We start from the raw sequence: 12,496 nt of genomic DNA, 5'->3' as shown, positions 1-12,496 counted from the left end.
CAAATTTTGATTTTCTAAGATTGGCTGTGACTCCAGCTTGTGCAAATTTTTCTAAAATTCTTTGAAGTGTGTCAACGTGTTCATTCCAAGACTGTGTAGCTATCAGTATATCATCTACATAGTGTGTGACTGTCTCAACTAAATCATCGCCAAGCACGGTATCCAGGGCTGTAATGAATACCCCAGAACTGACATTCAATCCGAAGGGTAAAACACAAAACTGATAGGTTCGCCCCCCGAACATAAATGCAGTATATTTCCGAGAATCAGGAGTGATACCTACTTGCCAAAATGAATTAGCGAGATCTATTGTGGAAAAATATTTTGCATCTTGAAATTTCTGTAATTGCTCTTCTAAATTTTCGGGTTTTGTGTGAACTGGTAAAATTATTTCATTAATTGCTCGTGCGTCTAACACTAGCCTAATGCTACCATTTGATTTTTTGACAACAAGTAGAGGACTACAGTAAGGTGAGGTGGATGGTTCAATGACCTTCCAGTCTAACATTTGTTTTAATTCTTGCCACACAGCAGGTTGTTGAGATAACGGTACGTTATATGACTTGTGATAGAAGATCTTGTGAGGCTTAACTTCAATCTTGTACACATACGTGTTGGTAACACCTAATCGTTTGGTAAAAACTTGTAAATATTTGGATAACACTTCCTGTAGTTTTATACGTTCATGTACACTGAGAGCTGTAGCTTCATTTATCTTATGATCAAGCAATGTTTTCAAGTCCATTAGGTCTGTGTCAGATGAGTGTGTGTGCATGTCTTGAATGTCACTGTCAAGTACTAACTGAACCTTGTACCCTGTACAGTGTTTGTCATGCTTTAGAGTTCTCCTGTCCAAATCAATAATAATTACACTGCCTTTATCATTTAAAATACATTTACCTTTGGAGAAGTCTATAATGCAGTCCTTCTCGCTCATAATATCTATTCCTAATATGCAATTTGTCACAATTACCTATTTTAATGTTTACAAAAACTTGCTTCGTAACCCTACATGACTTATTACCTAGAGCAGTAGTTATTTAACAGTTTTGGGCGGGAAACTCAGGCACAGGCTCCAATTCACACATCTTTCTATAGAAATTAAAAGACAAAACGCTCACAGCTGCACCTGTATCTAAGATAATAGTAGTTGGAATCCCACCTACTACACCAGTAGTAGATGCTAAAACAATTTCATTTGTGTTTGAACGACATTGTGTACTGTCTTGCAAAAGTTCATCTGATATATTGTCATTGTGGTTGTATCTTATAAATAAAACAGGTAGTTTTTGTTTACAATTATTAGGCATATCAATATTTTGTTGTTCAATTGTGGAGTCAAATAACTGATTAACATTGAAGTCGCCCCCCAAGAATTCTTCAGCCACGACCCGGGGCATAGAAGTGACTGTTTCTAGTTTGTTGGATTATCATTTGTAGTAGGTACGGACACAGATTGAGGTTGTGTATCAGGTGTCATTTCTATTATATTCACATTCGGATATTGCCTGTTGTGATCTCCAAACTTTTGCGGTTGTTGTTGCTGTTGCGCATTATATCTTACCTGTCGGTCGTAAGGTATGCTCCAATTTTGTCCTGGTGGCTGCTGTGGTAAAGCAGTGTTTGAATGAAAGTATTGATCGCTACGAGTCCAGCCTTGATGCTGTCTTGGCTCGTAGTTATTATTATTTCTATTTCTGTTTGTGTTTTTATTGTTACATTTGTATCCGTTGTTACCGTTGTTGTTATTACCGCGGTGCCTTTTGTATGGATTGCCGCATGGAGTCTTATTACTGTTGTAACTGTTGTTTGTATTGGAATACGCGTGTTGATTTTGATTTCCGTATGGAGACGGCATGTGAGTTTGCTGTTTTTGCTGTACCGCGTATCCAACTGGGCGCGCCAGAATTGAGTTGGCAAGCCTGCATGTTTTGCATACCACTAGTATAAACATTGTGGCTGCTGTTTTGCCGCGCGAAGCGCTGATCTTCTAGTAACATGTCAACCGAATCTAAAGCTGTTAAAAAATAATCTGGATCGTCATCCGGAATATGTAAGAGTTTTTCTTTAATGTTGAAAGGCAATTTGGCCTTTAACGCACGGACAATATCACGTGTTGCGACTGGTTCGTCCAAAAAATGTCCCATGTTCAAGTATTTTTCAAAATATCTGCGTAAGTTACCATTTTTACTGTTAAAAGTTTCAGGTTCTAAAATTTGTCTTCTGAGTCGCTCCTGGACGGATTGCGACCAGAATTTGTTCAGAAAGGCACGCTCAAACTCACTGTACGTGGTACATACATCAGCTTGACAGTATGCCCGGACAGCTGCATCGCCATGGATGTAACCGACAATATATGAAATCTTTTTCCGGTCACTCCAAGTGCGTGGAAATGCGTTACTAAAAGATTTAAGAAAAATCACCGGATGAGTGGTTCGTTTTTCTGGGATAAAAGCCTGAAATTGCCTGTGTTTTATTAAGCTTTCTTCTTCCTTTGCATTATGATATGGATTTGTTCCACTGTAATTACTGCAATGTTCAGCTGGCGAGTAATTACGATAATGTTGCTGTGGTTTACCATGATAATAGCTTGTGTTTGTGGTTGCACGTCGTGGTATGTGTTGTAGTCGTGGTGTGTTTTGTTCTTGTGTGTTTGTCGTGTGCGGTATGTGTGCGTTATACTCGAATGTATATTGGTTTCTGAACTGTACATTTTGACTGATATTTTCATTACATTCAGACTGTGGTTGATCGGTGAATTGTCTCATGGGTGCAGTGACGGATTGTACTGCGTCACTGATCAGCTGTTTGTTATTAGTGATGTATTCCGCTACGGAGTCGTGCACAATTGTTGGTAAATTTTCACGTATGCATCTATCAAAATGTTTGTCTTTGTTCTCTACCCAATCATGAAATTCTTTATTAATATTTTGAAAATGAGCTGTGGCATCAGATTGTAAGATGTCAGTCAGGTGTTGTTCAACATCGTCAAATTTATTCTGCACGTCTGTAATTCGTTTTTCAAGGTTAACGTGTACTGAAGGATATGTTTGAATTTGTTCAGTAAGAGCTTCACACGTGACATTAAGGTTTTTTAATTGTGTCTGTAAAAGTGCTACGTCATTTGTAGTCTTTTCTTGTATCGTATTAAGCTTGGAAAATTTCGTACTGAGTTCAGTCATCTGTTTGGTCAGTGTGGCGTCTATAAGTTCCACACGTTTACACACGTTTGATCCACTGGCTGCTGAGTGCACGAGTCAACAAAAAAATGGCTCAAATGGCTCTCAGCACTATGGGACTTAACATCTGATGTCATCAGTCCCTTAGACTTAGAACAATTAAACCTAACTAACCTAAGGACATCGCACACATCCTTTCCCGAGGCAGGATTCGAACCTGCGACCGCAGCAGCACCTCGGTTCCGGACTGAAGCGCCTAGAGCCGCTCGGCTCTAGCGGCCGGTTGCTCGAGTCAACAAATTCAGCTGATAAACGCAACATTTCGCTGTACACTAGCTCAGCTTATGAAGCATGTAAGTCAGTTTATAAATGTTTCTGAGGGCCAATAGCACTATGGGAAATGCCTTAGTCCAAGCGGTGCCATGGCACACCAGTGCTGCTTTTGCTGTACAGTGCCATCTCTCAGTCATCCTGTTGCTGAACGGGCGGTAGCTCGTCGTCTTGTGGTGGATCGTGCCACAGAACTTAACTTGTGCAAACACATAGGATTCAAACTGCTACCGACAGTCCTTCGTGATGTTCAGTGGACAGAAGAATTGCAGAACCCAGAGCAACAGGAAAGCGAAAGCTAACGTTTCCACTGAAATATTGTCCACAACCGCCACTTCTGGCCAGCGGGAGAAACGGTATATCTTTGTGAGTAGATAGCGTCGGCCACTGCCTGGTGGTAATTGCCTGACGACAACTATGTGGACATGAGCGAAGCGAGAGGTCGTGTTCGCAAAAGCTCCCTGCAGATGCGTGCACATATTGGTGAATGTATCTGCGCCGACATTTAACGCAACTTCCCTCCCATTCACGGCAGCGTTTTTGCATCCCTGGTCAAACATAACGATTTGTCATCAGAACGGTCGTCAATCATACACCGTGGTGACTCAGTTCGTGCAGAGTCGGGACTGCGTCTCTTGTGAAGGCGGCGGTTTGAAAGGCAGAAGTTTTGAGGAGGAAATTCGCAATACAGTTTAACGTTGGTTCCGGGAATCTCAGACAGCTCAAGGTCTATTGCTGATGATGCTACTGTTAGTGATTTTCTGGTCTGTTTGCTGTGGAAGCTTAGTGTAATCGTTCGCGTTGGAGATGCTGCCAACCTGAGAGAGATAATCGGCCACCACATTGTGAATACCAGAGATGTGTTGAACGTCAGTGCTAGGGTGGGAGATGAACATGAGTGGTTGTCGTGCTTTGCCGAAGGGTTCATGATGTTCTGATGAAAGGTGTGTGTAACTGGTACGTGATCAAAATATATGATAAAGTCTCTGGCTTCCAGCTGGGACTTGAAGTATTTAAGAGCCTCGTGAACAGCTAGAAGTTCCTGGTCGTACATACTCCATTCCCATTGTGAGGTTGACAGCTTGCGTGGTTGCCACGTGTCATTGCACCATTGCTGCCCATCGCCGACTGACAAGCGTCAACTAGCAGTGCCAAGCGCACACTAGGCTCGGCAGTGCACCTGCTGTGCAGTCTCCGTTACGCTCTTTTCGGCTGCTTCAAATGCCAAGGTCATACTGTCAACCCACAATATGGGTGACTTGTCCTTACTCTTTAGCCAAAGAGCGCTGTAGTTAATGCCCTTTCTACCTCAGCCACATGGACAGTTGGCAGCGGAAGATATTTAATGTGCCTAAAATTGGCGTAATTCCTTGGCGGTGCTCCGGTTGTGCGATCTGCAAAGTTTCCGCCTTCTTCGATAACGGTGGTGATGCCTCTGGTGACATTCTGTGACCCAGGAAATCCATTTTTGTTAGACTGAAGATACATTTAGCTGCGTTGAGGTCCACACCACGTCATTCCAGCCTTTTGAACACTTCTACTAAATGTTCAGAATGCTGCTCTGGCAAGTCCAAAAGCTTAGAATGTCAAGATAGGCGAAGCAAAAACACAAAACCTTTGCCAGGTCTGTGTGGTTTATAGAGACCAAACGTCCTAAAAATGGTTCAAATGACTCTGAGCACTATGGGACTTAACATCTCAGATCATCAGTCCCCTAGAACTTAGAACTACTTAAACCGAGGCAGGATTCGAACCTGCGACCGTATCCTAAAAATGCTCCGACAATCCAAAAGGGGTATCATACCTGTCTTCAGGCTATTCCGTTCCACAACGGGTATTTGTGTGCATGCTTTAGCACACTGTAATACACTGAACATATTGGCTCCATTCAATGCATAAACGTAATCGTGCAACAATAGCACGGGGTATCTGTTTGATATTGCTCTGGTACTAAGACCTCTGTAGTGGCCATACGGACGTCAAGTACCACATTTCTTTGGAACTAGCTGTACCGGCGAGGACTGGGGACTGTTGGTTCGGCGTATGGCTCCCTTACAGATCATACCCTCAAATTCTGACTTAGCGATCACCAGCCAGTGTGGAGTCAAAGTTCGAGGTCTGCAAGATGTGTGTGTGTGTGGGAAGGGGTGGGGGGAGAGGTGCATGTGCTATCTTCATATAATGATCAGTGTCGTGGATTACCTCCCGAGGCGCGTCAGATCGTTATGTCAGGGCTGTATATCCGCGCATCCAGTCGAAACCCACACGCTGTCAGGTCAGTTGTATTATCTGACAGGCGCATATCTGCTACCGCATCCTGTGATGTGTCAGTCTGTGATGCTATGATTGCTTTTACGGTCGGTCATAAACTACTACTCCTTATCGTGCACAGTAAGTTGTCCGGTACGGTTTCCACGTGCTCCAAGTACTTGAAGGCTTTTCGTCTCCAGTGTCTTCCTGGGTAAGAACCTGTCGGATTCCCTCTTCCTGCGATGCTGACACTCGATGGATCAATTCAGCTATAAGCCGGTCATAGGAATCTGAGATAATTACATCATGTATCTCCGCGGCGTACTGTTGATCTATTTGACCTACCACCGCAAACTTAGTAGCGTCCGCCGAAATTCCGGAACAGAAAAACTTTGCCTCCACCTGTGGAGAGCACAAAGCCCGATAGTACGGGCAGTCGCGATACGGCGAAATTACTTACAGCCTGTGCGTCAGTCGTTTGTCAGTCTCCTTCGTGAGCACTCATTAATTCCGTGATATTAAGCAGGTAATCGCTTCGGGGTCATAATTTTGTTGAAACACGTTTAGTAGGCAATCATTCGATGGTATAACGTGTTTATATCTCAATAAAGCGACAGGAAACTCGTGAAACCTGTTATAAACTTTACAGAATGCGCTCAAAGGGTGACGGCGAAGAAATATAACAGCTTCTGAGGCTGCAACATGCAACGTAACGTTAATCCGCCAGGAACCGTATATTCAAGTTATCCTGTAGTAAATCAAAGAATAAACAAAGCCATAACACATATATAAAACACAGCGGCTCCGCTGTCTGGCACAAAATGTTTGGCACTGGCGCTAGTAAAGCTGTGAGGAGGGGTCGTGAGTCGTGCTTAGGTACCTCTGTTTGTATAGAACTTGCCCGCGAAACGCAAAGATGTCGAGTCCGAATCTCGGTGCGGCACACAGTTTTAATCTGCCAGGAACTTTCATATCAGCGCACACTCCGCTGCAGAGTGAAAATTTCATTCTGGAAACATCCCCCAGGCTGTGGAAAAGCCAGGTCTCCGCAATATCCTTTCTTTCAGCAGTCCTAGTTTTGCAAGTTTCGCAGAAAAGCTTCTGTGAAGTTTAGAAGGTAGGAGACAAGGTACTGGCAGAAGTAAAGCTGTGAGGACGGGTCGTGAGTTGTGCTTGGTTAGCTCCGTTGGTAGAGCACTTGCCCTCGAAAGGCAAGGGTTCCAAGTTCGGGTCTCGGTTTAGCACACAGTTTTAAAGTGCCAGAAAGTTTTAGAAGTTTACATTCTTTACCATTTACAAAGCCCATCAAATAACAATCCGGTTCTGCTTTGGTGCCTACCGTACTCTGACTTGCCGGGAATGTTTCCTGACGGGACTAAACTCCTATTTGTATTTAACGTTTTCTGTTCATTATTTCCTTCACTTAGCTAGTTGTTCCAACACTCGTTTGCCTTATGAACAAAACGCCCACTTCCTTAACAATTTGTTTGACTGCACTGCGTCTTCAAATGCCCCTTCATCCCTCAATGCTAACAATTCCTTTCAGGAGCAAAAAGTCTCATATCAGCGCCTACCCCTGTGGCATTGTCAATCTTCGCCAGATGCGTGACAGTATGCAGTGCTGCAGCCAAATCCTCTGGATTTTCCATTCGAACTCTTCGTGAAAAGTCCGGAGCAATTCCTCGTTAAAACACACCGAGTGATCTGTTCTCTAACTCCCGGAATATGATGCGATCCGCCTACTTCATGTCAGCTCTCATGAGTGCGCATTTGTTTTACGGACTCCGTCTGAAAAAGTCTCTAAAGTCTCATTTGGCCTCTGCGTTAACCCACTCAATTTTTCCCTAAAAAGCGTGGCACTATTTTTCTTATGGCATCTCTGACGCAAACCTTCCATTAACTGCTGAACTGAACTTGACTTGTTCAGGCTATCATGATACATAACGTATGTCTTGGCTTTACCCGTAAGGCGTAAATTGGCGATTTGCCGAGTAATTTCGTGTGACCAATTACACATTCTGGCTGTAGCCATTACATCATTAGTGAATACCGACACGTCCTATGTTGTTTTGCCGGAGAAGGGGGTGTGATGAGGTTAGGTATTGAAGAGTCTCCTGAAAAGTGGGGCATTGCTACAGAGAACACAAATTCACTTGAACCCCGCTGTTAATTTCACGCGACTCGCAAAGTCTGTGCATCGAATTACTGATGGCATAACTTCTGCTGATCATTTCCCTCTAACAATTCTGACGCATCATCCGTGTAAGTGGCTACACTATCACTTGTAGTAAGTGACCTTGTTCCTAGTATATTTGCGCAGTTTACACAGTCTTAAATGTATACCAAAAATATCTGCATCAACATACAACGGACAGGAAAAATGCAACTTCCACTGTACGAAACGAGACTCAGTTACTGCTTTTGGCTGATCATCGTCCAGCAAAACTTAGTACAATCCTGTGCATCACTACCATAATGTCTACGAGTAGAAAAAGTTACCGGTACAAACTTTGTACGTGGCTCACTATGACCCGTTAAATTAAAAAAATAGCACGTCCTACGGGTAACAAATTCATTTCTTTATAATTGCCTCTGAAGTCCGATAAATCAACAGGCTCCGTCGGTTCGACAAAATACACTTTTGACGTAGCACGTCCATCAAGATGCCTAAATTCTGCCATACCACAAAGAAAGAAAAATGGCTTTTTGTTCTCACCGCGTTGCGATTACTGCTGCGAAGTATGAGTGCTGTAGAGGCAGACCCCTATGTCCGAATTCCAAGCGCTGGCGCCGAACACCCCCGATGCCAAATCCCGTGACGGCGTCGGAGTGCATATGTCTGACAGCAGTTCACAGGAAGGCCGAGCGGAGATTCCTCCGCGTGAAGTCAGAGTAGCAGTTGGGGTACCTGTGAAGCGTCTCTGACGCCGGTAAAACATTGTCAAAGTTCAGTTATTTATTGAACACGTTTACAGTCGTCCTATTCCAAACCAGCCTTGTAGCTGATGCCTCTTTTAGTTGCGTGTGGGATTCCCGCTGACGGCTGTCGAGTCATTTCTCGCAGACCTAGGCGTAGCATAGATGAGAGCAAATCGGTCAACTGCACGTTACAACGAGTGATCAAGAAGATTATCATATTGCGACAGAGGGAAACTTCACAGTTCTGTTTACGGAAGTGCAGAGGAAAGAAGAATGCAATCAGGAAGGATTGGATGGTGACAGATGATGTAGATGGACTGGAGACGTGCGAAGCCACAAGTCTAAGGAGAGACAACAAATTTCTCATATCAAGATGTTTAAGTAGTAAAGGGATTTGTAAGAAGACAGTACACAAAGTCTTTCGCCCGCTGGACGCAAGTGTGTATTTGCGAAGGAGAGACAGTCTGATCCACATAATGACGAGCTGTAAGATTGAATTTAGCACCTCCGTGCATGGGATAACTCTAACCGTCCTCCACTTGAGGAGACTGTGCAGGAGATGCCAAACGAAGAACCAGCGGAAAAATAACACACTGGATGAAACTACAAAAAAATGCAAATGGCTCTGAGCACTATGGGACTCAACTGCTGTGGTCATAAGTCCCCTAGAACTTAGAACTACTTAAACCTAATTAACCTAAGGACATGACACACATCCATACCCGAGGCAGGATTCGAATCTGCGACCGTGGCGGTCGTGCGGTTCCAGACTGTAGCGCCTTTAACCGCTCGGCCACTCCGGCCGGCGATGAAACTACACATAATTATTATGAGCATGATGCTCAAATTTTATTGATGATGATGTTTATTAGGCTAGTCGCTAAGTAGCGCTGAACACGATGTTTTGGAGAGCGGGCCTCTAATTTTTGTGATTATGCTGAGTCAGTTGTGAGGTTGCACTGAGCAAGTGGCGATTTTTATTATGAGCCAGTTATAGAGTCTAGGGTATTAGGTAGAGTACTAGTACGATACACAAATTTTTTCGTGAGGCTACATAACTCTTGTGAGAGTAGGATACACTAAGTTTTGTGTATTTTACTTCGCTGCTAACAGGCTGGATGTATTACCTACCGGAGGAAACTCATACCAAAAACTGAGGTCATCAGTCGCCTAGAACTTAGAACTAATTAAACCTAACTAACCTAAGGACATCACACACAACCATGCGCGAGGCAGGACTCGAACCTGCGACCGGAGCGGTCGCTCGGCTCCAGACTGTAGCGCCCAGAACCACACGGCCACTCCGGCCGGAAAAAAAATATTAAAATAAAAAAATTAAACTAACTTACGCTAAGACAAACACACACACCCATACCCGAGGGAGGACTCGAACCTCCAGCGGGAGAGCGGGAGAGGCTGCCCAGTCCGTGACATGGCTCCCCAAACCGCGCTGCCATTCCGCGCGGCTGTTACGAAAGATGATATTCTTATTTACAATTGGAAGAGAGAACTACGGTAATTAAAAAAAAATTAATACATGAACCATTAGAGAGATTAAACTCCACGATATGTAAGTAGTTGTTAGGTCAAAGCAAAGTAAGGAGGTAAGAATGATGCAATATAAAAAAAAAAATCTGTAAGATAAAGGAAGTAGGTTGTGAGATATTTTTACTGTTCAACGTAAACAATATGCGTGGGATGTTGCAGAAAAAATCTGTTGTTCTAAAGTGACAGAGCAGCGGTAAAAGTTAAATGGAATTATAGGAAGAGGAGTAGCACTTTGATAGCAAACAAATATTGAAATTGAGCAATGAAGCGATAGTGAACAAGAAGATCGACAGGTTGGTGCCGGCATTGTGAGTGGAGTAGCCACACCAGATGCACTGGCGCAGTAGGCGGCATCGACCTAGCAAGTAAAAGCGAGGTGTTTGTACCAGCACCACGGGACATATAAACCGTATTACTGTAGTGCAAGAGTGATAAAGCGTATGTAAACTAACACATTAGTCATCTAAACTCGACAAATATAATCAGCACGTCACAGTAATAAGAAATGATACGAGTTTAATGAATGAGGAATCAATATTAAATAAGAGATTTGCGCCAACTTCTTTGTGGCTGCTTTGCATTTAAATAAAGTAAAATGTATCTGTAGGAAAATATATATACTGCGATGTACTTTATTACCTGTTTCCAACGTGTTTCTGTAACACTGTTCAAGATTGAACTAGAGTTGAGAAGAGTCACGAGAATGAGAGACAGCTAGGACGAGGTAATCATTAAGGGGACTGAGGCAGACCAGAGATAGTGACTGCGGACGTAGCTGGAGTGAATTTGGCGTAATGCCAAAGTCACGTGTCGCACAACACTTTTTTTAACTCAAATGACCAAATATGACAGGCCGGGGACAAACATAATGTGAGCACTGTCTACATGGCCACACGACCATTTGTCGGTAGCAGAAAGCCGACTCTGCAGGGAGCCGTCTTGGAATCTTGCCATCGTTATGATACGAGCAGTTATTTAGCAGGTCCCCAACACTGACAACAACCGTGCTAGACCTGTTTAGGCAGATCTGATGTACGGGATGACAACATTTACCTGGGTCCTGCCCGTGTAACTTGATGAACTCATTTTCGCCTGTACCATCCTCTGAGTTACGACAACTGTAATCAACGAACCAAAGCACAATGGAGAAGAGCCCAATTTACACACGGCAAAGGAATACTTGAACTAGGGGTGAACACTATCTTATGTCGAAATAACGCTGTTTCCTAACTGGGAATGGACAACCTGTTGCATCTCACGATCATGCAATAAATAATATTGGAAGTCTTGAGCAAGTGGAAGGACAATATAAACTGCTTACGTTTTCATGAACATTGTGACATCACTGAAGGACTGAACAATCATTAGATAGCATAAACTTGTACATACCTACAACAAGCATGAACAGTAGTGACAAAATAACTCATATGAACCATACTAAAGACAGATAGGTTTCAGCCATAAACAATGTGAATACCTTGCTAAGAGAAGTACACTGACGTGTGACGAAAATAAGTAAGAGAAACTTTGTGCAGAGATGAATTTCCCAAGTTCGTCCGGTAATTACGTGCAATTCTGAATGGCCAGTGAACATTCCCAGTGAAAGTTAAATTCTATACTTAACTTCGTAGCGCACTAGTGGAAACTATCTCACGTACTGAACAGATAAAAAAAAGCTCGAATCTGTGGTAATTTCGTGAGTGAGTTTTTCGTACTGGAACTGACCAGTACATGATAAGATGCGTGTTTTATAATTTTGTTTAACAAGGACTGGTCTGTTGGCCTTAACAGTGAACAGTTTACTGCCAGACCGATTACACCTTAGCAGTAAACAGAGGAGTGAATACTTAATCACTGAATAGCAGTTGTAAAGTTTTTTATTGCTCGCTAACATTATGTAATTTTAAACTCCGTGTGAAGGATGTAAATCTTATTTGGTATTTTGTAATTTATTATTACATAGGTTTTATGTGCCGTCATTTACGTAAATGTTCGAGATTATTGCTACGCTCGATGAAAATGATTTTTGACTATGTGTACGTATATCGATTTATATTACTTGTGCTTTGATATACATGGTGAATTTTTTATCTTGAGGCAACAAAATACCACAAAAAATACCGTCGGATTAGAAAACAGATAATTACGTGTTCAGATTTTTTAAAATGCTATCTGGTGATAACAATGTTGGGCGCCCCTCCTCCACCATAAAATAACATAACTGATGTGCAGAACGGTATTTTCTTTAGAAAAATGTATGGGATTAAAGA

This window comes from Schistocerca serialis, chromosome 7 (assembly GCF_023864345.2).
Source record: "Schistocerca serialis cubense isolate TAMUIC-IGC-003099 chromosome 7, iqSchSeri2.2, whole genome shotgun sequence".
Taxonomy (NCBI): domain Eukaryota; kingdom Metazoa; phylum Arthropoda; class Insecta; order Orthoptera; family Acrididae; genus Schistocerca; species Schistocerca serialis.
Note: the sequence above shows the minus strand (reverse complement) of the source record.